Below are 26,704 nucleotides of genomic sequence, written 5' to 3'. Positions count from 1 at the left end.
CATATCCCTATCCCGTGCAGATGATTGCGCAATCTGCAGTGACCTATGAAAATGCGCATGAGAATTTTCGGATTGTCCTTAAGAGAGGTTGTCTGTTTCCCAAATCTCCTTTGATTATACTTCCTTTTGATATTATTTACGCTTCCATTTCAAAAGTCTTATATTAGTAGGTGTTTTTTAAATGCATTTAAGTTTATGCATATGCCAGCGAAACCGCGGACACCAACTTAGGCTTCATTAAAGTGCTCATAACTGTTAAACTGCTATAAGAAATACTCTTGTGATACCAAATGAAATGGAAGATGTACGATCTTAGTTGATTATTCATATTTGGACAAATTCAATGGCACTACAACAATATTATTACTACGCCTATAAGTTTAGCGCCTAATTTAGGACAGAAATAAGTGCAACAACCGATGAATATTGCCACAGCAAGCAAAAATAGCAAAATTCCGTAGAGATTAGCTTTAATTTTCTTTTCACGCAAGCAGTCGCAGGCCTCATCGTCTTGTTTAAAACTATGCAGCGCATTGTCAATCTCCATGGCTTTGTATAATTCCGCTGAAAAGAGAGCCACAGAGTATTGATTGAATAATTGTTTGGATAAAAAATCACGCAAAAAATTACAAGAAACTAATTATAAATTATTAAAGTTATTAAATGTAAGAGAAAGAATTTAATTTAATTTTATAAATAAGGCGGCGCAAAATTAATCACCCGATAGGAACACTTATAATTTTTGCAATGTACGTCAATCTTATTTGGCGCATAATGGTCAAAGAAGGGACTTCCTGTTAAAAAAGTCAAGAGGTCCCGCTCGCTCATCCAGCGGCACAACACCACACTTTGTTGAGTTCCCGGGCACTCTGGAGTGGAGGGAAATGAAAGAGCGGGTGAGAGTGCAAGGATATGCTCTGAATTGGAACTTTAGGGAGTGGTAGAGGATATAAGCATTCCTCTAAACTATAGGGTTTTCCAAACAGAGTTCTTATTTTGATATTCAAAGAAAAATGCTAAATTTTAATATAAATCATTGGATGTTTATTTCATTATAAAGAGGAAGGTATGCCATTAATAGTGAAAAATAACATCAGGCAGATAACCACCACGACCACGCTTACAGGACAATATCCTTTTCATGAAATTTTCCATAACCGAATTGCAAAGTGGCTGCCCTATGTCCTCGATAGCCTCACGAGTTCCATCTGTGAGGTCTTGAATCGACCCTGGGCTGTTTGCGTAGACCCTTCCTTCCACGCGGCCCCAAAGAAAAAAGTCAGAAGGTGTTAAATCACAAGTTGTCGGTGACCAATTGTGATCACCTCTTCGAGAGATAACACAGTCCGGAAAGTTTTCCCGTAAAAAATCAATTGTTTTGTTGCTTCTGTAGCACGAGGCGCCTTCTTGTTGAAAATAAACGTTGTACAAATCAATACCATCCAATTCCGGCCTTAAAAAATCTTTAGTCATCTCTCAACAGTGCAATCCAATCACCTGTAACACCTGTTATTGGAAAATCCTTTAGTTATACTTTGCGATTGACGTAATTGCTAAAAACCAATAGAAGGTAGTCCCTGACGACTAACTGCAGGGTCCTCAGAGCCTTCTGGCCAGAACTGAATCTTAAAAGGGGCAAATGTCTGCTTGGATTCAGCAGATCAACTACCAGCGCCCTCACAGGTGTCACTGCACTTTTAGCACCATAGTCAGTAGAATTGGTGTCCCTCATAATCACTCCTGCAGGAGCTGTGAAGATGAAGAAGAAATTGAATCAGTGCAACACCTCCTCTGTGTGAATGTCCTACACTTCAAAGAAACCGCGCCAAATACCTTCTGCGATTATTCTTTGAGGACCTGGGAAACTTGCAAAATATCTCACTGGAGGGACTAGTTCCCTTCTTAAAAAATCTAAGTGTTTTAAGCAACCTACTTAGGGGAAGAAAAACAAATTCAGGTATCACAATGGGCTTTAAAGCCAACGAGTGTCTTGTGTGAAGCAAGCAACCTGACTAAACTAACCTAACCTAATAGATTTCCATCACACAAAACATTTTTTTGTAATTAAACATTCAAGTAAACACGGAGAACTAAATTATAAAAAATAAATATTAAATACAAGCTAAAGTCCAAAATAAACGAAACTGGCGAAATCTTCTTTACCAGGTAGTGCGTTAGAAGTTTCATTCCTAACTGACTTCCAGTGAACGCTTCGTGACATTCGGTCAAGTGGAAACGAAGTTATTGCGTCTAAAGAGTCAGTAACTTTATGTCTTCGGTACAAAAATTAGTTTCCAACAAAGAGCTAATGTCAAATTTTTTTTTAAAATGGGTAAAACGTCTACCGAAACATTTGAAGTCATGAACAAAGTGTATGGCGATGATTGTCTATTCGTGCCAGAGTTCAGGAATGGTTTACACGTTTCAGAGATGGTTGTGAGGACATAAATGACAATGCACATACGGGCCGCCAAAATCAGTGTCGCGGAAAACTCCATCAAAATTGTTCGTAAATTTTTTAAAAATTAACCGAAATCATCGTTGCAATTCATGGAATCGGAGTTGAACATCTGCATAACATCGATTTATCGCATTTTAACTGATCATTTGGGCTTAGGTCTGCTCTCGTTTTATTCCGCACAAGTTAATTGAGGACCAAAAATTGCTCAGAATTCAACATTCTAAAGACCTCATGAAAGAGGCGAGGAAAGACGAGAACTTCCTTTACAACATTGTAACTGGTGATGAAACGTGGTGTTTCAAACATGAGCCTGAAACTAAGCGTCAAAGTGCCGAATGGAAAGCCCCAGACGAGCCACCATCCAGAAAGTCGCGTTTGCACAAATCAAGAATCAATCGATGCTCATTTGGTTTTACGATTCCAAGGAAATTGTCCACAAGGAGTTCATGCCAATGGGCCGAACCGTCAATGCAATTTTCTACCTTGGCGTTTTGAAGCGTTTGTTGCATCGCATTCCTCGTATGCGCCCTGAATACCGCTAAGGAGGAAGCTGGCGCTTATTGCCTGATAATGCACCATCTCTTCGATCCACTCTTGTGACTGATTTTTTGACTAGAAATCGCATTCATCAATCACTCACCATATTCACCTGATACAGCTCCCTGTGACTTCTAGTTGTTCGAAAAATTGCATTTGGTGATGAGAGGAAAGCATTTTCCGGTCGTAAAGGAAATCCGAAAGGCTTGTACCGACATCCTGAAGGACATTCCGGTTAATGATCTGAAACACTCGTTCGAAAAGCTTTTATATCGCGCCAGAGGGGACTATTTTGAGTAAGTAAACTCGAAGTTATCAGAACAAAGTTCCTCTCGTTTCTATTTTGGCTCAGTATTATTTATTTTGGACTTCACCTTGTACATTAAAAATATTCAGGTATCTACAAGCTCGTTAGTTTGCGCCCTTATGGTCATTAAAACTTCTTTGCTACTTTTTTCCACACTATTATCTCATTAAATATTTTTCATTATTTCCTTGAGAGGGTATATAAATAGTAATTTATTTATTTATTTACTAAGAAAAAAACAAATTATAAATTTTTATATTTACTCATTAGCTACAACACTGCCAACTGTGCCATTCGGCTTTTAACTAGTAATTTAAATACTAATTATTTCATGTTCTCTGAAAAAATGTGATGCCTACGTGTACATATACTTCTTTGTAGCCTGTGGAACTCTAGGAATTTTAATATTACTTATGTATATATCTACTTCTTTTACTTACATCTTTACGTCTTTTTGGGAGATGTTGGTTGGTTTTCACTTTAACTAATTCAAATAAATTTTTTTTCTTATTTTCAAAGTAAATTTACTACATATCTTTCAACAACCTCCAAAAATTGCTGCTCTTTAAAATTTTAACAAACTTTTTTAGAAATATTTTTCACTTTTATTTATAAAAACGCCAAACTTGTAAATGATTTGACATGAAATGCATGGATTTTTTTAATAATTTTTTTTATTTTCAAATAAAATTTCATCAAGAAAGTAGAAATAAATTACAACAAATAACAGTAGATATTATACTCAATTAAAATTTGTATTAGTTTTATTATAAATAAGAAAAAAATAATAATATTACAGTACTTATTTTTTTAATTTATTAATTATGAAACTATTATTATTTTAGTGACTGAGGCTTCCGCTTACCCAAGACATTACAAAAAAACTGCCTTACGAATAAATTAGCAGTATTTCATTTTAGAACACAATCCAGCAAGTTGAGTACGAGGAAGAATCGACATTTCGGCGTCTTCTTCAAACACTTGGCTCTATGAACTTCTCGAACAAATTTATTTATTTCAATTTAAATTTTCAAAATTTGGAAGCGTTGTTTTGGCGTTAAACGATTCATGATGACTTACCAAACCTTACTGAAAACAGTTTGCCACTCTCAGCTCTCCAATCATAGTTATCACAATCGAAAGTTTTCATGCAGCTGAAAAACACCCTTTAGTTAATTAAATTGCGGATGTGGTTTAATGCTGCATTTTATTAGACAGATTTATTAATTTTTCACTGAAAGTACTGATACTTTTTGGTAGTTGTTTAGGGTCTATTATGCGAAAAGGGTAGAGCCTATAAGCGACAAGTGTAGGACAGAGCCTAGTACTCGTAAAACATGATATTGTGTTCCCGTTGCATAGAAGGCATGGCGATGCATTCGTACCCTCCAGGAGGGGTCCATATGTTAAAATGGTGTGCGCAATGCGGAAACTGGTGAAAGTTCGTGTGTCATCACAGGACAAATTAGATAGGTATTCAAACCCTTCCGGATTGATGGTTGCAGAATGGGTACAGAATGCAAAGGTAACCGGCTCTCAGCGGTTTTAAAGGAATCAGCTGATTCGTTGACGTAATAAAGATTATGACAGGGTTTGTTCACGAAAAAATGAGACTGAATTGGTAATTACCGGGTCCGGTAATCGAAGTGTAACCAATTAAAAAGGCCAGTTTGGAAAATTACTTTTATTCAATTCAAAATAAAAAATATGTGAAAATAATACAAATTCAAGAATCAATTTGCTTTTACCCGATATGCCCACATTTTAGCTTGGCTATGGCCTCGAGACAGTCAAGAAACGAATCGCAAGCTACTCGAACGTAACTTGCAGGTATTTTGGCCCGCGCTTTTCTCAGCGCCTCGAGACTGGTGAATCATTTAGATCGGACCTTCGTCTCTAAAATGGTCCAAAGAGAATAATCCATCCGATTCGCATCTGGAAAATTTGAGAGCCATTGTGTGGACGTTATGAAGTTCGGAACGTGGTTTTTTGGGCATTTTTGGTTCACTCGAGCTTTGTTAGATGGTGCCGAGTTTTATTGAAGCGTCCATGGTCTGCCACTGAAATGTTTGTCTGCCCACTGTTTCAAAGCAACCTCCGGAATACTTTCCCGATAATATTCCGTATTTACTTTCAAGACACGCTCGATGAAAACGATTGGAGAGCGCCCATCTGCGGTTACAGCGGCCCAAACCATTACCTGTGGCGGGTGCTGCCTCCTGTTGACCAATCGATGACTCAAATTCTCCTATGAATGGTTGGTCAAATAAGCCCTATCGTTTTAGGAGTTTATGAATTGCTCAGTTTGGCTTTCAGCCAAGCGAAGCAACTCCTTCGCTCTCTCAAGCTTGACTTGTTGCTGATTTGGTGTGAGATCATGCGCCTTTTCTATCATGTAAGGCTTGACTTTAAGATATTTTCACTACTTCCGCCATTTGACTGGCACTTCGTCGGAGCTGCCCGTGCATCAGCTGTGCGAGCGGTCTGAAGTTGGTTACACTTCGAGTGCCGAACCCTGTATGAAAAACAGCATGACAGTAGCTCCTCTATGGAAAAGTTGAGAGCGTGTTGGTGATATACGGTGACATAAAAAATCAACACAGCCTTTACCAACGACTGATTTACGACTGATTGGATTAGTGATTGAATGTTTGTGAAACCAACTAGCAGAATTCTGCTGTGAAATACACGTTGACGTGGCAGCCGAACTTACGCTCACAATTATGCTTCTATTGGTCAAACCATCCATCCTTTGCGGTTGTAACGAAGTTTTTTTTTGAGGAATTCGTGTACTACGCGGAATATATCCGTCTTTTCTTCATATGACTTTAAATGAAAAGGTTCGTTTGTTGTTAAACTGGCCTTGGTGCTCGTTTTGTATTGTATAATTTCTCATTTCTTCACATTGTAAATTTTCGGGATTCCCGACTTATTGCGCAGATAAAGTACTTAAGGAGACCCGGTGGTCTAAAAATTAAAAAAAATCGATTTTGTTGTTCGAAAGAATAGTGTCTTAAGAATATACTGTGAAATTTTCATGCGAAAATTTCAAATATTATAGCTTCTGCAGTGCATTAACGAGGTAGAGAGCGGTGCGCGTGCTTCTGTAACTCAAAATTTAAACACGAAACGACTTTTTTCGTCTGGGTGTTGACAAAAAAACAAAAACCTATTCAACCGAATCGTCTGAAATTTTAATATGTTGTTCACAACATCAATGGCTATTGCCCGTACTAGAATCATACTATTATTTCAATTATTGCGTATTTTTTTGATTAAAAACCTGAAAGAAAACCTGATTTTTAGAGTGTCAAATTCAAAACCGCGCCATCTTGTCAATTTTATTTTTTTTCTAGTAGCGGGAAATAGCTACAGTCATACTGATTAATAATTTTTTCGGTTATTATGTTTCATAAAAACCAAAATGAACAACACCGTCCAGATCCAATTTTTCAGGAGGGTCAACTTCAGCGCCATTTTTTTAAATTATTAAAGTAAATTTTTTTTATCAATTTTGTACGTAAAAGAAGTTAAATAAAAGGTTTAAGAGATTTAAGTATAGTTTTTCTCTATTTTTAGTGTAAATATTCCTGAAAATACCCTACATTTTCGACCGCCGGGGCCGCTGAAAGTTACTTTTAGTTGCGAATATAACTGATTCGAGAATGGCTGATGCTTCTGCACAGAAGATTTAACTGCATTGGTCAAGTAGACCGGAGTAAATGGTAAAATCTTCTTCCTTTACCACCGTAAAAGCTGCTGCGTGTTCCTTTCTTGAACCATCTGTATATATACACCTGGGTGAATTCGATAACATTGGTTTGCCTTGCTTCAGTTGATTTCCTCGGGTAATACATAAGGGTGGTGATACGCAAATAATCCTGACGAGCCAAGGCGAAGATCAGCCATTTTTATCTAATGGAGGGCGAATAAAGAATACTAAATGCTTCATGATTTTGCTAATAACACTACAACACTACTACATCTCTGTATCATTCCATTTTTAGTATATTTACTGTCAAAGCAAGAAAGATTAACTATGGTTATTTATAGTGTAATAATAATGGATATTTTAAAAGATGGCGCCTAGATGAAAAAATATAAATTATTTATACTATTATTCAATATAAGGCAATTAACACTTATGTGTAAAAAATTACCTCATTTAAATGTCCACCACAGGCATGTTTACAAGTAACATCCGGTAAACAGTCGGTGTACGAATGCCGAATTATTGAGAACGTCAAAATATCGATCCTTCAGCAATACTACAGAAGCAATATTCTCAACAGAAGCCTAGTTTTTGGTCTGCCTTTTTCTGTACTCGACAGAATCATTTTCTTGAAATTGTTTCACTAATTTGTGGTATACGTCAGTATATATATATATATATATATATATGTATATATAATTGGCACGAACACCCTTTTTGGGTGTTTCGTCCGAGCTCCTCCTCCTATTTGTGGTGTGCGTCTTGATGTTGTTTGACAAATGGAGGGACCTACAGTTTCAAACCGACTCCGAACGGTAGATATTTTTATGAGGAGCTTTTTCATGGCAGAAATACTCTCGGAGGTTTCCGAGGCAGGCTAACCTAACCTTAAACGCCGTCTCCCAACGGCAGATGAGTTTTTATGACAGAAATACACTCGGATGTTTGCCACTGCCTGCCGAGGGATGATCGCTGATAGAAAAAACTTGTCTGTCATTTCGTGTGCTTTGTCCGGAGTTTCAAATCTGTGCGATTCCAAATAGTAGTCTTGCATCAATCACAAACGTGGATTAAAGCTCATCACAGAGAAGGCAGAGCTAATCCTTCTAACCAACAGAGGCGTCTAATTAGAAGTAGATATATAAGTACTCGATGCCACTTTATCGACAAAAAGAGTGGTCAAATACCTAGGAGTGCTTTTAGACATAAGGCTAACTTACTGGGCGCACATAAATCATGCAGTCACAAGAGCTGCCAAAGTAAGCGGCATGTTAAGTAAGCTCATGGCAAACCTTGAAGATCCAACGCAGAACAAGCAAAAACTTTTCATGGACACGACGAACTTGATTCTTTAATACGGATGCGAAATATTAGCACATTCGCTGAGAGTGCAATACCGACGAAAAACTCTACAATCTGTGCAACGCACCTGCGCTCTCAAAGGGGTTTCTTCGGAACCATCCCTATAGATATTCGAGCATTGGTGTTTTTACACCTGAAGCAATTATCGAGAAAATGAAGATAGACGAAGAAAAATGGAATGCCGTCGCAAATTTCGTGGAGGATATTATCCGAAAAAAAGAATCGTGAAATGGAAAGTTATCGTGAAGAGCATTAAGTATAGATTTTTCACAATAGGTGACCCTGGACGCAGGGTGAGTAAGTAAGTGCCCTTCTTAGGACGCCGCCTTGGCCCTTTACCTCGAAGCAACGAGGAAGCAGTATCGGGGTGGAGGGAAAAATTCAAGAGAAGAGGAGGGATATTTTTAGTGGAATCACCACACACGTAGTAACGACGGTTACTATGTGGTGCGAAGGCATTTTTAACCCAATCTCACCGCCAAAAAAAAAAAAACGGAAAAACCCCCAAACGTCAAAAAATTGGTATGATATTCAAAATTTTAAACAAAAACCTAAATTATCAAAAAATTTTTGGAATGCACTTGGACCAATTAATACAAAATAATAAAACTGCATCTTTAATGCGATGCACGAATTATTTAGCAATCTTTATTTAGAGTTTTACAAAAAAACGATATTAATGTTGTCACAGAAAAAAGAAGAATCAGAATAATAAGTAATAACATGGCACGCATAGTGTTGCCAGAAATAACTTCAACAATCTTCAATATGTATGTAAATATTTTTATTTTCACTTAAGCATACTTAAATAGAAAAAATGATGACAATTTAGCGTGGAGACCTATGGCGAGTTAACCCTCTGCGACTGACGTGACTTAATTTTTGCAATTCCACTGACATGGTAATATAATATTATATATCAGACACCATTACGACGACTTGCCTTTACCAAGTTCCGGCTTGTAAAGTTGGTGAAACTATTTTAATTTTTAGCTTAAAGACTTACATTTTTACTTATTAACATATTTAATGAATTTAAAATGACAGTTACTGTTAAACAGGTTTTGTTCTCAATTCACAAATTTAACCTTAAAACTTATATCTATACAAAAACAACGAAAACTATTCCATATATTTTTTTTTTTAACAAATGTTTTCCATTTACTTTTGTTTAAACTTAAACTCAACGATATATTAAGAAGAAAGGTAAATTTAGTGGATAAGTTAGAAATTATTTCATGTTGAACATTACTTAAAAATTCGTCCTCCAAAAGTTATGTTTTAAAAAAAGACAACTCATTCATTCATTCATTAAAAAAATTTTTGCATTCTATATTAGCTTGAACTTTTCAGTATAGTAAAAAGAGATAATATGAATCGTGTACTAAAAAGTTACAAATTTTGTTGGCAGATCTCACAAAGTGGCCTAGAGCATTGGAGGCAAATTGGCTTTAAGCAATTGCAGCAACAAATATCTAGTTTTCTTCCACTCAATAAGTTAGATCAAATGCTTGGTGGGGGAGGGGGAAGATCTTTACCGAGAACCCTGTTTATCGTCATTCTTAGTTCTCTTGGCAATCTTTCATTATACACCCGAAATTTCATGTGATCATTTTATCATCACTGTCTGAACACATTTGATTCAAAACAAAGCTATTAATTCCAATCATATCTATTAGCCATAGGCCAACGACGAATTTTACGGCTGCTTTAATATATCGAATATTTTTCGTCAACTCCGTCGACTCCTCCTTTGGTATGGTTGTAATCTGCTATCATGACTAGTTTTTTTGTATCAGCATCCATTACGTTGTTGTTCAGCGATGGACCTGACTTGACTTGAAACAATAAGTTCTTCATCTGCTTCATCATTTGAAACTTCATAGTTTTCTAAAAGTTAAGTTCGTCATCACAATCGCTGAACTCATGCTCGGTTTCTTTCTCCAACCACTGTTGTATCTGCTCGTCACGTCTTTTAAAAGTTCCAGATGATGTTTTCTTGGAGGAGCGTATCCTCTGATTTGTATTTAACTGCTCCATCAAATCAAAACTGAAAAAAGTATAAGGTAATGAAACAATTTCACTGATACGTTATTCAGGAGACACTACGAAAATATAACAAAAATATTGAGGTGATGGTTTCTCAGACACCTACGTCAATACTGATGTGGTTGACTTGTAGACACTTTTTCACTCACACCGACGCGTGTGCTCACTTCAAATGCCTCTTATACACTAACGTAGTCCTGAGAACGTAATAAGAAGCTACTAAAAATTCGAGAGTATCTGCTTATAAAGGAACCGAGCAAAATAGTGTTTTTTAGTATTTGGTGTCTGTTATATACCACGTCAGTTGCAGAGGGTTAAAATCAAAAATTAAACTAAGCAAACTTCAAACGCGCAGAGATCAAACTGGCACACTATTATTACTAGTATTACTACGTAATTGCTATAATTTTTCAAAATTGGTATACTTTTGCATTTAATCTCCGCTACTCCGGAAAATGCTTTACTTTAGTAATTGAGAATTTCGGAATAAATATTTTAAATATGCAATTCAAAGTTTTTAAAAACAGCAAAGGACGCCCATAAAATCCATGCAATTAATTTGCTTTTTGGCAATGCACATAATTTAATATGAATATATATTCTGTATTACATTCGCATGTTCGTAAGTATTTTTGTTTATCACCACCTGTGCATAAAATGTAAATTTATGTGCTATATTTTAATCCGTTGTTTTAGGTGGTTGTTAATTGCCAATTTGGCCACAATTAAATTTGTTTGAATTCCATGTACAAAAATAAATTAAAATTTCAACAGTTGTTTAATTGTAAGTTAGAAATTTGACAATCAACATGCTAATATAATATAATTGTATTCTATACTCTGGTCTATTCCAATATGGAAATTTTTTTACAAAAAGTCTGTCGACATATACGGCTGTTGCTGTGTGCGCGGTATAAGCCCTCGATGTTGGTTGTGTTCTGTACTACAGTAATGAATTGTTAAAATAATAAATAATAGGAATTTATGATTCTTTGCTTTTGAATTTTTAGCAGTCTCACCATGACCTTTCCAGCTCTCAAGAAACTTATGAGTACAAGCAGGCAGATAGTTCCTGCAGGATACTTCAACTGGTATCATACGGTCTAGTCTTTAATCCGGCACTAGTCCAGCGGGCGAAAGTTATTTGAAATACTTAAAATTAATAATATGAGCAAGTAATATGGATGAGTTAGTTGGATTGATCAGAGTTATTTTTTCTTAGAGAATTTCCCACTTTTTGACATTTTTATCTACGATATTTTATAAGCTCAAAATAAAAAATACATAAAAAATTAATAAATAATATATTCGATATAAAACTGGGTATTCTGGATATTTAAAAAAAGAAAATTAATTTCATTCATTTTTATATTTGGAGAAGTAAATTTTCGATGCTTAAAAATTTTTTTTTGATCTTTCCATATCTAAAAAAGAGATATCTGAAAAAAATGTATTTTCTTTATTTACCAAATTAATATTCGATATTTAAAAAAACTAATAATCGATACTTAAAAAAATATATTTTTTTAGTATTTTTTTATATTTCGAAATATTTTATTTTTTGAACTGAAAATTTGATTTTTATATCTGAAAAAAATACATTTTCGGTATTTAAATGAATTTTCGATATTTAAAAAAAGTATATATTTAACTTTTGAAAAAAAAAAATTATTTGTTAAAGCATTTGTAAATAAACATATCGAAAAACAATTATTTTTCTTTTATAAAAATAAATTATTTTCGACACCTTTTCCAGAACTCACTATTGGGGTTGTTTTTTTTTTTTTTTTTTTTTTTTTGGCTTCACCGGACAAATTTTTGTCTGAAAGTTTAAATGCAATGAATGATACTTTATACCTTTTTTAAAATAAAACAGCATAACCGCAAACTATTTGGCAAATTTGTGCATAAGTTAGTTCTGAAAATGATTAAATTTAAATTAAATTCGCCAGTGACACGTAAAATCATGTTGAGTGTGGTGAACCACAAGCGCGTATTCGACTTCCAGTTTCGCCTTTTTTATTGGTGTAATTTCAGTAGCTCAAATGGAATGTGAAAATTGATTTCATACACTCAACTAGTATACCATTGCAAACTATTTATGTATTAGTCGTATTCCAGGCTCATGTCATTATGACACCCACATACAAAAATGCATACATACATACACCCTGGCATGAGTGGTAAAAACTAAATTATCTTCTCATATGCACATAAAATGCAATACATTTACCAACGTTTACCATTTGCGATACATATTTAAAAGACACCTGGCTAAAAATATATAATATAAAATGTATTTTCCTTTTTTCTTGAAAATATTCGATACGATGATTGGAAATATGTTCATTGCGGTTTTGAGTGCATTATTTCTAAAAAAGGTGCAGTTAAACGGGTGATGCTGAATTTTCAATATAAAGTACATTTATATTAGAATTTCCATGTCTGAAAAAAATTGTGTGCAACTTTAAATGAATTTTGGGAATTTTATTTTATTTTTTAAGCCACTGCAGCCAAGTGCACTTATAGCTGAATATTTCTGACAGAACAGCTTTTATAATTTTCAGCGGTTTTGCTTTGAGGTCAATAAGCTTTAAATTATCATAAAAATATTTACTTTTTCATTACGATTGTTACTCAAGCTATGGCTTAAATGATTGATTGCTGAAATATTTTGATTAAAGCATTGGCGCCTGACAGAAAAATTGTGTTAAGTCGGCCTAAGTTGCTTTATCAAAAATATATTATATATATAAATTTATACAGAATCCTTTCATGGGCGACTGGCCTAACTCCTCTATTCTGTTTACAAATGTTTCTCAAAAACTTTTAATTTGTCTACTCTGAGGTGGCTTGTCGACCTGTTTATTTGTTTAGTAATAAATTTTAATAAAGTTTATTCTACTGGAAAAACCATATAAATCCAAGCTACAAATAACAAATAAGAAAAAAATTATTATAAATTTTTATTAAAATTGCAAACTTTTAACTCAGCACATTTTACAAAAATTTCGAAAAAGTACTTACATAGCCTACTGAATTTTAAATAAAGTGCATTTTTGAAGTGGCTCTAAAATTGCTTTGATTTTTAACAATTTGGTTTTGCTGGCTGCGTCGAGCATTTTCTCCATATTAAATAACGAATGTTAAAAATGTTTTTTGATATGGAAGAAAGAACCCAGCTGTGACAAACTCAGTCACATAGTTTCTAAATTTAATTTTGACTAGCGAAACCGACAGACTTCGTTCTGTCAAATATATTTTGAATGTGGCACTTTATATTTCGACTTTAAGACGTTTTCACTGTGCTGACCCTCACACACCGCCCTATCATCATGGTGACGGTTCTGTTCAGAAGAATTAAAGAAAAGGGTCAGCTCGGGTGACTTAAGTATCTTCCACGAACTTTGGCCACCCTTTTGGGACCCACTAAAACCCCGACTGGGATGTTTGCCAGAGAGCTTCAAACTAAGAGGGGGACTTAAGTTTCAAACCTGATTGAAAAATAATCTAAAGGGATAGTGGGAACCTAAAGGTGACAAATATTTATAAAGTGGGTGCTTCAATAACAAAACATAGAGATAATTAATTATTTATTATTATTATTATTAACATAGGGTTAATAACCGATTGATCATTCCAACGATGTAAAGCAATATCACGGGATTCCAGGTTTTCTCCAACTACAAGGATGGCAACTTCATCAATAGTTGGTGCATTAAAACGTCTTGCATATTGGCCAGCAGGTGTTTTATCAGTTCTGATTACAATTTTGTGATTATCAAACGCAAACGCATATTAATTTCTTGTGGTGAATTGCCCATGAAATAAATTTGCAGGGATTTGTAATTGCTATTTGACACAGTGACCTAACAGTGAACCTACTCTATGATATATTTGGTCTTGTATCTGTAAATTAAAAAAAATGATTTGGCCAAATATAAATAATATTTGTTCCTAAAAAGTATATCTGCCTCCTAATTTGAATCACCAGGTACTTAGGTATGTCAATATGTAATAATTGGTTGTAACTAGTATCCATCATCCAATAATTATAGTGGGTTTCAAAATAATAAAAGTGTTGCTAATACGGAATCACCAAATAATATTATGACTAACTAATATATTTCTTGCGGATTAGGGAACTGAAGGTTAATGATACATCTTTACTTAGTTAACAGGAAATTTTGTTCACTAAAATAATAATGATTAACTGCTATAATACATACCTTAAAAGTTGGCATGAAATTTTCTCGAACTACGTTTGTTGCCCCAAATAACGTCATTTAAATGCAATTGTTCTACTGTTGGATATTTGACAAAAAGTGTATGGAATCTGGTCCTATTTCTGAAACCAATGAGTACAATGGATCTGGTGGTGGATCTAATGATATCAATTTCACTTTCCCATTTGCGCAACACAAACCATTGGCTTCATTTTTGTATTTCAATGCCTTAGAATGAGAGCAAACCAAGTTCATAGATCCAATAGTAACACATTGGCAGTTACTGTAGTTAATTGACAAATCGTAATTGAAAGCAGCTCGATTCAAACTAGCGCGATTATTAGTTGAATCTCTCGCTCTCGCTTCCCGTGTTCGTGATATTTGAATTCTTTCACGTTCATTTTGGTCGTCACATTCTTGTGCAGTATGATTATATCGGTAATTAGTTTGGTTCGTAGCATTTTGGGTTCTTCTACGTAAATTACTTCGTCTTATAGGGGGCATATCGAATATACTTACCTAAATTATGTCACATGTAATAATTATTAATCACAGGTACTAAAACACTTTGCACAAAAACCGAAATAAAACAATCAAAATTAATTATTAAACATAACGCGGTTTATTTGACAGGTGCAACGTCGTGAAAACTGATGTAATTTATGTCGCGTTCTGAAACTAAAACAAATGAAAGAATATTGCGAAGCCAATCAAATCTATAGCTCTTACATTTTTAACTTTTCAATTTGGTCGGGTTCACCATATTATCACTTTTGTGTGAACGCATTAAATCCTCCAACGCGAACTCGCACACACACGACTCAACCCTTAATTAGAAAATATTTGTATTGGAAAAAGAAAAGGGCTGTTTTAGGGTTTTCCCGAAAATTATTCGATTTTTCTCGCCGTAAAAACCATCCTTTAACTTCAAGGAACATTTTACAAAAATTAATGTTAAGATTGGTCCATGCTTTGTTGAGTTATGCGCTTACCAACACATTACGAGATTCATTTTTATAATATAGATTAGCATGTAATCCGTTTAAGCCTTTTTCGCTGAATTAAACAAAGCGCGCCTTCCTCTTCCTCTGCTACCACCAGCCGGTACTTCGTCGAATACTTTCCGAGCTGGAGCGTTATATCCTTTCCATCTATTTGGTCGACAAGACCCAGCCAACGTAGCCGCAGCGTTATATCTACATATGTCGTCGTAAAGCTCATGCAGCGCATTGTTCGATCGCCTAGGATACTCGCCATTATCAACGTGCAAAGGTCCAAAAATCTTCTACAAAACATTTCTCTCAAATACTCTAAGTGACCCCTAATCGGATGTTGTCGTCGTTGACGCTTCTGCGCCGTACGTTAGAACGGGCATGATGAGAGTCTTGTAGAGTGTTAGTTTTGTTCGTCGAGAGAGGACAGCAGTAAATTCCTACTTAGTCCAAGGTAGCACTTGTTGGCAAGAGAGATTCTACGTATTTCAAGCCTGACATTGCGTTAATGCTAAGTCTTTTACAATCTCGAAATTACAACTGTCAACAGTGACGTGGGTGCCGATACGCGAGTGCGCCGACAGTAGTTAAAAAGATCAATTAAATGGCGAAAAATGAAACAAATGTGAAATGTGTAATTGAAAAAACGAACTGTTAACACTTCCAACAACCAAAAAATCATCAAAAAAGAGTTCAATGAAATTCTATGGTCTCGATGAGGAAAATTGTCATGAGACAGGCATCAATCGTGAATCCGTTCGCCCTATAGCAAAAAAAGAATTCGGGCTTAAACCATATAAACTACAAAAATGCCAGCTGCTCACTGATGAAAACAAGAAAGTAAGACTTGAAAGATGTCGCTCGCTTCAACGTCGGGCCGCAGGTACGGGCTGGGAAGAAATCGTCTTCGTGGGTGAGAAGCTGTTTACCGTTGAACAAGCTCAAAATCATCAAAACGACAGAAATTGGTCTACAGAAGCCACTGGACCTTCATCTATTGTTGAACATCGTCAAAATCCGCGATCTGTTATGGTATGGCGTGGAGTTTGCGCCAGTGGAAAGACTCCTCTGATTTTCATAGACCAAGGAGTCAAAATCAATAAAGAAGTTTACCGTCAAGACATATTAGAAGCAATTGTTCTTTCCTTGGCCCAGCAGCGCTTTGGTGACGATGAGTGGACGTTTCAACAGGATTCGGCACCAGCCTACAGAGCAAACCCAAAAGTGGTGCAAAGCCAATTCCCCTCTTTCATTACTTCCCAAGAATGGCCACCCTACTCACCGGATTTGAATCCGCTAGATTACAGGGTATGGGCGATTTTGGAAGGCAGGGCTTGTGCAAAACACCACAAAACTTTGGAGTCCCTGAAGCAAGCGTTGTGTCGAGAGTGCGATCGCATAACGATAGACGAACTACGGCCTATAGCCCAAAATTTTTTGAAACGTTTAAGCTTGTGTATTCGTGCTAAAGTTGGCCACTTCGAAACTAGCTGAATATAATGTTACTCAAACATTGTCTATTAAAATTTCACAATTTGTTTTGAGCTAATATACTATCAATAATAAATTTTTTTTATTAAAAAATGTTGCACACACTTGTTTTTTGTCACACTGTATATTCTCAAAAATACGATGGCGCAACATTCGTTCGAGTCCATGCCATTAAGAAAGAAAAAATTGCAGTTTCGGATTGGCCAGCACAAAGCTCCGACCTTAACTCCCTTGAAATTCTCTGGTTTTATGGTTAAGGTTGGGCAATAAAAAATTTAAAAATGCCAATGAACTATGGCAAAGAGTACAAGAAGCATGGAGTTCTATTCCTTTGGAGAGATGCCAAAATTTAATAAAAGGTTTACCTCGCAGATGTGAAGCAGTTTTCAAAAATAATGGATACAAAATTAACAAAATAGTAATCAGTAGGTAACTAACAAAGAAATTTCACTAATATGAAATAACTGATTTTTATTTTTCTTGCAGATCGATAAAAGTGAGCTGTTTCATTGTCCAGTTCAAAATCTGATAGCTTCTGATTTGGGTAAAAATTGTGTAAAAATTGCTGTATTGCTAGCTCATCCAGAAAACATAATCATCATTATATATTACTGAGGGTAGGTGCGCTATTTCTCTTTCCATGAAAAAAATTGTATTTAATATTAAATGGAATATTATTCATCACTTGTATGCTTTTTATATACACATATAAATACATATTTATATCTGCTATATTTATATTTCATATTAATATTTAAATATAAATAAAATTTCGTGCCGACATTTTCAATAGATTTTGTGCTGACATGACCTGTTTTTATTAAATTATATTAAATTTAAATTATTGCATTTGACATACTAATTAGATCAATTATCGACAACCTCTTTGGAATGCTGAAATTCACTTAATTGCTATTTTGTCGTTGCAGGAGCGATTTGGTTTTTATGCGCTTCATATTTTAATAATTTGCATGTGGATCTCATTAATGTGTATATGTGGTTGTATAGGTCAAATTCAACTGACATTGTCAACACGCGAATTTTAACGATCCTATTATTATTAATATATAATTATATTGTATTAAAGTTTGTTGTTTGTGTTTTCTTTATTTTTTAAGTTTATTGATTGTAGTTCGTAATTTATAACTTCTGTTTGGATACGAAATAAATTCTAAGCTCCTCATTTAAAAACATGTTGTCAGGTAATGTCATCGCATCCTATTTCATAACGCGTTATGCTGAACTCCTCGAACGGGTGACTGAACGAGCTCAGTTACATGAACAGTTACCCGATCCCAGAAATCTTATAAAATATTTTTTTAATAATATTTACTTGCATTATAGTAAAGCCAGTCAAAGTTGGACACTGGCAATGAAAAATATTTTACCATACCAACTTGTGCAAGTGTTCAAGTAAAGAAAAAAAATTTTCCATTGACTATTTTGGAATTTAAAAAAACAATATACACTTCATTAAAAAAAGTATATCACTAGAACTTACTGACAAGTTTTCATTATTTTCTTCGTATCAAAAAAATTCGTGCATGCGTTCTATGGGGAGAATGCGCAACACCTTCAGAAGGAACAATTAAAAAGAATTTTGGGCGACTTCAAACTTGTACTTTATTATACTGAATTCAAAGTGTTATAAAACTGCATACCAAATTTTTTTTTTCTTTTATTTATGACTCAAAATTTTCAACTTTTGACGAGAATTTATCGATAAAAAAGTAAAGCAAATTAAAATATAAATTACCAAAGTATTAAAATTAGTATTAAAATATAAATTCTTCGTCTTCTTTTTAATTAACTACGTTGGCTGGGTCATGTCGTCCGAATGGATACAAAGGCTCCGGCTTTGAAAGTATTCGATGCGGTACCAGCTGATGGTAGCAGAGGAAGAGGAAGGCCTCCTCTGCGTTGGAAAAATCAGGTGGAGGAGGACTTGGCTTCACTTGGTGTGTCCAATTGGCGCCGGTTATCACGAGCTTTGTTAAACTCGGCCAAAATCGCGTAAGCGGTTAAAAAAAAAAATAAATAATTGGCGCGTACACTTCTGTTAGGTGTTTGGCCGAGCTCCTCCTCCTATTTGTGGTGTGCGTCTTGGTGTTGTTCCACAAATGGAGGGACCTACAGTTTCAAGCCGATTCCGAACGGCAGATATTTTTATGAGGAGCTTTAAAAATTTATATATAAATATTTATTATTTATTATTGAACCAGTTTGAATTCTTCATTGAAATATTTAACAAACTGTTGACGAACATTCTCTGGGTTGTAGAATATATATAGACCAGAAGATGTTAAAGTACCAGAAGATGCGAATGAAACATGAAAAGAGAATTTCCAGTGTCTCTCTTCTCCGTGTCTCCGTGTGTAAATCGGCACTATGGGAAAAAAGCCTAGCACCGACAAAAAAAATTTCAGTAGTCACTTGAAACTTGCACTTTTTTAACTTGCACTAATTCAATGGAAAATAAAACTGCGTACGTACAAGCCATACTGTAAATATTTCCAAAAATTCTTTTTAAAAAGTTTGAATACACTCAATCTTGAAAAATTTCAATAAATTTTGCACAAAGTGTGAAATTTGGTGGTGCTTAGTTTTTGTTGTATTGTGGTATGAACTAAAAGGTGATTTTTTAAGAGCTATAGGAAAGTTTTTCAAAAAGAACAAACGTAAAATTCAGAAAAATGCATGATATTTTTATTTAAATCGATAGTACAGTCCATATAATTTAATGTTTGAAGATTATTTCATGCAAATGTTGACTGCGACTGCGCTTCAAATGGTCCATCCGCTTAGTCCAATTTTGGCATACTCTTTCCAATACTTCGGCCGGTATCTCACATATAAATGCTTTATTGTTGTCTTCCAATGCGTTAATTGAAGCAGGCTTGTCCGAATAGACATGAGCTTTAACATAGCCCCACAAAAAATAATCTAAAGGCGTTATATCGCACGATCTGGGTGGCCAATTGATAGGTCCCGAACGTGGAATAAAATGTTCACCGAACTCGTCTCTCAACAAGTCCATTGTTACGCGTGCTGTGTGGCATGTGGCACCGTCTTGTTGAAACCACATGACATGCAAGTCAAGCTCTTGCATTTTGGGCAAAAAAAAGTTAGTCACGGTAGCGCTCACCATTCACAGTTAAGTTACGATTCGCAGCATCTTTGAAGAAGTACGGTCCAATGATACCTCCAGCCCATAAACCGCACCAAACTGTGACCTTTTCTGGATACATTGGTAGCTCTTGGAATTCTTCTGGCTGATCTTCACTCCAAAATCGACAATTCTGCTTATTTACGTACCCATTGATCCAAAAATAAGCTTCGTCGCTCAACACAATTTCGATAAAAAAGTGGATCTTCGGCCAACTTTCCAAGAGCCCATTCACCAAAAATTGTGTGTTGCGGTAGTTGGTTCGACTTCAATTCTTGCACCAGCTGTATTTTGCCTTTCACAAAATTTTCCACGTTGTTGAGGAACAGAGGCCCAGTTGCTGCGAACGGCGACGAATCGATAACACTGCCCTGCATCGGTTTTGCGAATAAGATGTGACCTAGTGATCCCGAAGGGAATTTTCGCGCTAAGCACGAATCCGAGTTCAAAAATTTTCCATCACGTCAGATTTTCGAGAAAAAGGGGGTTGAAACCCCTAAAAATAGAGTATTTGGCCATTTTTCAAAAATTGTGGAGCAGAACCCTAACGTGCTACGATCTTCGTTATTGTCAGTAATTGAAGGTTGAACTTTGCTCTTTGAAATAAGCCCAAACCCAAATTGTTCGCATGCACCGTTAGAGTAGGGGGTGTACTTATGTCTACGGGGGTAGAGAAAAAAATGAACATAGGAACTTATCTACACCCAAGATAAGATATAATGAAAAGTGCAGTGTTCCTAAGGTATTTAGTGTCGCTGATTACAAATCTGAAGTCAAACATTCCATTCCTTTTTCTTCCTTCCATTCTTGGGTGTAGATAAGTTCCTATGTTCATTTTTTCCATACCCCCGTAGACAAAAGTACACCCCCTACTCTAACGGTGCATGCGATCAATTTGGGTTTGGGCTTATTTCAAAGAGCAAAGTTCAACCTTCAATTACTGACAATAACGAAGATCGTAGCACGTCAGGGTTCTGCTCCACAATTTTTGAAAAATGGCCAAATACGCTATTTTTAGGGGTTTCAACCTCCTTTTTTTGAAAACCTGACGTGATGGAAAATTTTTGAACTCGGATTCGTGCTCAGCGCGAAAATTCCCTTCGGGAACACTAGGTCACATCTTATTCGCATCAGAAAAACTGAAATTTGCAAGGCAGTGTAATTGATGGTCGTCATTAACACTGGCCGATATAGCTGCGATATTTTCTTCAGTTCGCACTCTACGTAAGCGTGTTGGTGGTTTGATGTCCAATAATGTAAATTTTGTTCTAAATTTAGTCACAATAGCTCGAATAGCCGCTTGAGTGGGTCGATTAAACTGACCATAAAATGGAAGAAGCGCGCGATAAACTTTCTTAACAGAACACGCACTTTTAAAATAAAATTTAATGACTTGCAAGCGTTGTTCGTTTGTAATACGATTCATGGTTAAATTATAGACCAAACTGAAAATGTTTGACAGTGAAACAAAACAGGAAACGTGCGTCAGCTGTTTAACCCAACTGTTTAAAAAGGTAATAGCTAAAAAATCGCCCGTTATATTTCCTTCTCAATTTTCAATATTTCAATAAGATTCTTTAGAAAATTTCAGGAAACTTCAGGGTATGCAGTTTTGTAGCCCATTCATTTTTGGTGCAGTAAATAGTTGGTTTGAAGCCGTGAAAAATCGAGCTAATTTTTTTTTTTGAATTTTTCGGACACGATATTTGAACTTTTTTTCACAAAAAACACATGAATTTCAAATATTGTGAAAAAAACCAAAGTGACCTTATTATATGAGCAGAAGTGTACGCGTGTACTTAATCTAGCCATAAATTCTGTGACAAATTTTATAATGCATACGGCGAAAACAAATTCGCAGAAAAAAGTGACGTTATTTTTGCTTTTATTAATAGCTTCTTTATTTAATAAGAAGAAGGACAAAGTCTATGCAAAAACTTCTAAAGCGCAAAAAATGTTGTTCCAAGGGTTCAGCGTGGCCACGATCCAGTCTCCGTAATGATTTAGTGGCGAGTGTCTTGTAAAGGCGTTACATTTCTTCATATCTGCGAAAAAGAGGTTAAGGCCGTAGCAAAAGTGTACCAGGGAGATAGATCTATTAGAATGCTTGGTGAAGCAGTTGAGCAATGCTCGGTTCAATGGAGGGCAGATCAAATCCAACAAGATTTCGCACCAGCCCGTAAGGCAAAAACCAGCCCGTAAGGCAAAACCCAGCCAGCAGTGGCTAAAAACAATATTCCTGGTTTCATACCCGCAGAAGATTGGTCGCCTAGAAGTCCAGATCTAAGCCGATTTGACTACAGTTTGTGGTCAGAATTGGAAAACATAGCTTGTCGAAGATCTCACAGAAATTCGGATAGTCTCAATCAATCTTTGGTTCGAGCATGAAAGCCGTGCGTGCTGCAGTAGCTGAATGACCCAATCGTTTGAAGGCTTGTGTAACATGCAACATGGGGACTATTGCGGATGCAAATTGTTATTATTTTGTCTTTTAATATTTACGTGAATAACTAATTAAAAGAAGTACTAACTTCATTAAAAAAAATACTATAATTTCATTTCTATAACGGAGTTAACTTTTAACAGAACTTATGGCAGGACTACATAAGTATGTAAGTACAATGGAATATCTAAAATTAGAAATTTCGCGCCCTCTATCACTCATTTTTCTGTCCGAACATATTTAGCCACCACAAAGCGAACACGAGCCGTGCTGCTCAAAACCGCCGCAGAAATGAAAATATTCACTAAGAAATGAACGCACTAATTGACTCAAATATGTGCATACATACATATAAATATAAATGTTTATACACTTCCTTTAAGCCCCCATTACGGTTCCAAGTATTTTAACACTATTAAACTCTCTTTCTACGAAGCACAAACAATTAAACTCTCGTAATATATGTATGTGTATTCAAGTATGTGTTGGTGTTGGTAGTGCATTCAAAATAATTTCACACTAAATGCTCGAGGCAATTAAATGCTTAGACTTTGAGTTGTAAGCACATAATTCTTGTAATGACCATTCAACATCCAACCAGCGCCCGGGTCAGCCATTCAAAATGCAGACTCGTATTCATACAGAAGCGCGCAGAGGAACTCATACATCCACACACACACACTCACACTCAGCCAGTCAACAATGCAGCATTGGCAACATAATGCCACTAATGCTCGTGCTTTACGCTGCGAAATTGTTACGTGCTGGCTAAATTGTGCCAGCGAAAATAATTTTCTTCAAGTTGTAAAATTAAATGATTAAAAGCGAGTTGGAAAATTGCGGTCGGAAAATGTACTTTGCAGCAATACGAATGCAATATTTGTAGTAGTGTGTGTGTGTGTGTGTATATATGAATGAATGTATATATAAGGTGGAGTGTATTTTTGTGTGCACTTTCCGCGCGTAATTTCAACACTTTATCTAACTGCATACGCCACCATTGCCATCAACAACAATGGCAGCTGTCAACAAAACACGATAATAGAAATAAAGTAAGGTGTTGAATGCGTTGCAAAGAGTTATTAGGTGGTGGTGCACGCATACTTAACGAACTTTTCAAATCACGTACACACGCACACTTGGAAATAAAAGTGTACGTACACACATACATGCCAACATACATATGTACATGGGGTGCATATGGCATGTGTTTTATGAGCACATAAGACTAATGAACATTATTGTATCAAAAGTGCACTGTATGTGTGCATGTATATGTGCTCAATCCTTCAAATGCAGTAGCAGTTTTTCAAATTTCCGCCCATGCTGTGGTGGCATTAAAAATCTTTTTTATTTTATTTTTGTCGGTAATTCTCTTTGCTTGGGCACTAAAACGTGTGAATAACAATGATGTCAATGATGTATGTCAAGTGAAATAGGAATGCTCCTTACCATCTCCGTGCCGCTTTGAATGAAATTTATTTCCAGAGTAGCACAAATATTCCTAATTACCCACGAATTTGGATCAAAAGGCTCTTTTGAAGTTGGACCGAAAAAACGCACAATAAATGAGCAAAGGAGCAGAAGTCAATGACGTGGTCCAAGTGTGACATTGTGTTTGTTTTTGCATTGTTGACAACAGGAAGTTGTAGAATAGAAAACAAATAAACCAACTAAAAACAGAAATGTGTAGGGAAAAGTGGGGAACCTGTGATACCTTTTTTGCGAAGCCATATTTCTCGCATATTTTTCGAGAAAAACGTAGATTTTAGAAATTGATCGTAACTAATAGAAATTAATATTAATATTTAACTAGCCAGGGAGTTACAAAAAACAGTATAAATACCTTATTCTGCCTCTTTTTAAAAAATAGCCAATTTGTCAAATGTGCCCCGCCGGAGGGGTACCTTTGACTTTTAAAGGGGCACATTTGACCAACGTGTTTTTTACTTTATTTTATACTTACAATAACGTAAAAAATAAGACGTTATTACAAAAAACAAAATAAATATATTTATTTCAACAAAACAAAAACACAGGCTTCTTTTTTCCATCGCAGCTATCGCAATATTATAGTTAAAATTGGTAAGAGAGAACAAAGGTAATGCGGTATTTTTATTGAATTTTCAATTGTTCATAAAATTGGTTATAATAATGCGATTTAAGTCAAATATGCGCCGTTTTGTTCGATGACGAGTTCCCAACGAGATGCCAACTTCATAATACCCCTCTTATAGAAGCTCGCTTCCCTATTGTCAAAAAACTCGGAGAGCCAATTTTCACAGGACTCTTTTGTGGACAACTTCCGACTACCAAGCTCGTTCGCCATGGACAGAAATAGGTGGTAATCACTTGGTGCGAGATTCGGACTAAACGGTGGATGCAAAAGAACCTCCTATCCGAGCTCCCGGAGCTTCTGGCGCGTCACCAAAGATGTGTGTGGCTTGGCGTTGTCCTGATGGAAGACAATTCGGCCTCTGTTGATCAAAGATGGCCTCTTCTGCATGAGTGCTGCATTCAAGCGGTCCAGTTGTTGGCAGTACAGGTCCGGATTGAGCGTTTGGCCATAGGGGAGCAGCTCATAGTGGATGATTCCCTGCCAATCCCACCAAACACACAGAAGAACCTTCCTGGACGCCAATCCAGGCTTGGCCACCGTCTGGGCAGCTTCACCGCTTTTCGACCACGATCGTTTGCGCTTCACGTTGTCGTAAGTGACCCACTTTTCATCGCCAGTCACCATCCGCTTCAAAAACGGGTCGATTTTGTTGCCATTCAGAAGCGATTCACATGCATCCATACGGGCAAAAATGTTTTTTGCGTCAAGTCGTGTGGCACCCATAGATCGAGCTTCTTTTTTAATCCAAGCTTCTTCAAATGGTTTATAACGGTTTGATGACTCATGCCCAGCTCTTGGCCGATGCTACGGCTGCTACTATTCCGGTCTCTTTCGATCAATTCAGTGATTTTATCGCAATTTTCGACGACAGGCCTTCCGGACCGTGGCGCATCTTCGATCACCTCTGCACCAGAACGAAAACGTTGAAACCATCGTTGTGCGGTGGAAATAGAAACTGTATCGGGTCCATAAACTGCACAAATTTTATTGGCAGCATGAGATGCATTTTTGTCTTTATCGTAGTAGTACTGTAAAATATGCCGTATTTTCTCTTTATTTTGCTCCATGTTTGCGACGCTATAACTCACGAACGACTAAAAGCAAACAACAATTAATCAAACACGTGTTAGCACGTGAAAAGAGCTTTCCAAAAAGCTCTAGCGTGATCCGATGCGACGAATACAACTAGAACCACGCGCTTGCAAAGACAAGCTTGCGGAAATACCGCAAGACTTTTTTGACAACCTTATATATATATATATACATATATAATTGGCGCGTACACCCTTTTTGGGGGTTTGGCCGAGCTCCTTTTCCTATTTGTGGTGTGCATCTTGATGTTGTTAGACAAATGGAGGGACCTACAGTTTCAAGCCGATTCCGAACGGCAGATATTTTTATGAGGAGCTTTTTTATGACAGAAATACACTCTGAGGTTTGCCATTGCCTCTGCCGAGGGGCGACCGCTATTAGAAAAATGTTTTTATTAATTCGGCTACGGCGGCCGCTAGATTAGTTGGCTGTAATAATTTCAGTTCAATTTCACTTCTTCAAGCTAGTGCGATGTCTTCTACGTCTGGTTTTACAAACACCCTGTTAAATGTTGCAAATCTTCGTAAATACGAGTAGTTTATGTTAAAAGCGTTATTTCTGAACTTTTCCGTTATTTCACCAATACAGTCGAATGGCTTCTAATTTGTAGGAGCAAATTTAACCAGAACAAAATCATCATACTCTTATATATCTTCGACGGTTAATTTCCATTTAGATAAATCGTTATCTTCGATGTCATAATTTCCTTCGTCGTCGGAAATGGGACCAATGGAATGAATGGATTCA

The 26,704-nt window shown here is 36.0% G+C and overlaps 1 long non-coding RNA gene across 1 annotated transcript; it reads right to left on the bottom strand.

Annotated features, from left to right (window-relative positions):
* Positions 1 to 293: 293 nt before the first annotated feature.
* LOC129242567 (uncharacterized) lies at positions 294 to 3,836 on the bottom strand. Its single transcript, XR_008582190.1, has 2 exons — positions 3,746 to 3,836; positions 294 to 564 (listed from the first exon to the last, which is right to left on the bottom strand). It is a non-coding gene; the product is annotated as an uncharacterized LOC129242567 (long non-coding RNA).
* Positions 3,837 to 26,704: the final 22,868 nt, after the last annotated feature.

The sequence above is a fragment of the Anastrepha obliqua genome, chromosome 1, assembly GCF_027943255.1.
Source record: "Anastrepha obliqua isolate idAnaObli1 chromosome 1, idAnaObli1_1.0, whole genome shotgun sequence".
NCBI classification, from domain to species: Eukaryota; Metazoa; Arthropoda; class Insecta; order Diptera; family Tephritidae; genus Anastrepha; species Anastrepha obliqua.
The sequence above is the reverse complement of the archived record's forward strand: the minus strand, read 5'-3'. Positions and strand labels throughout refer to the sequence as shown.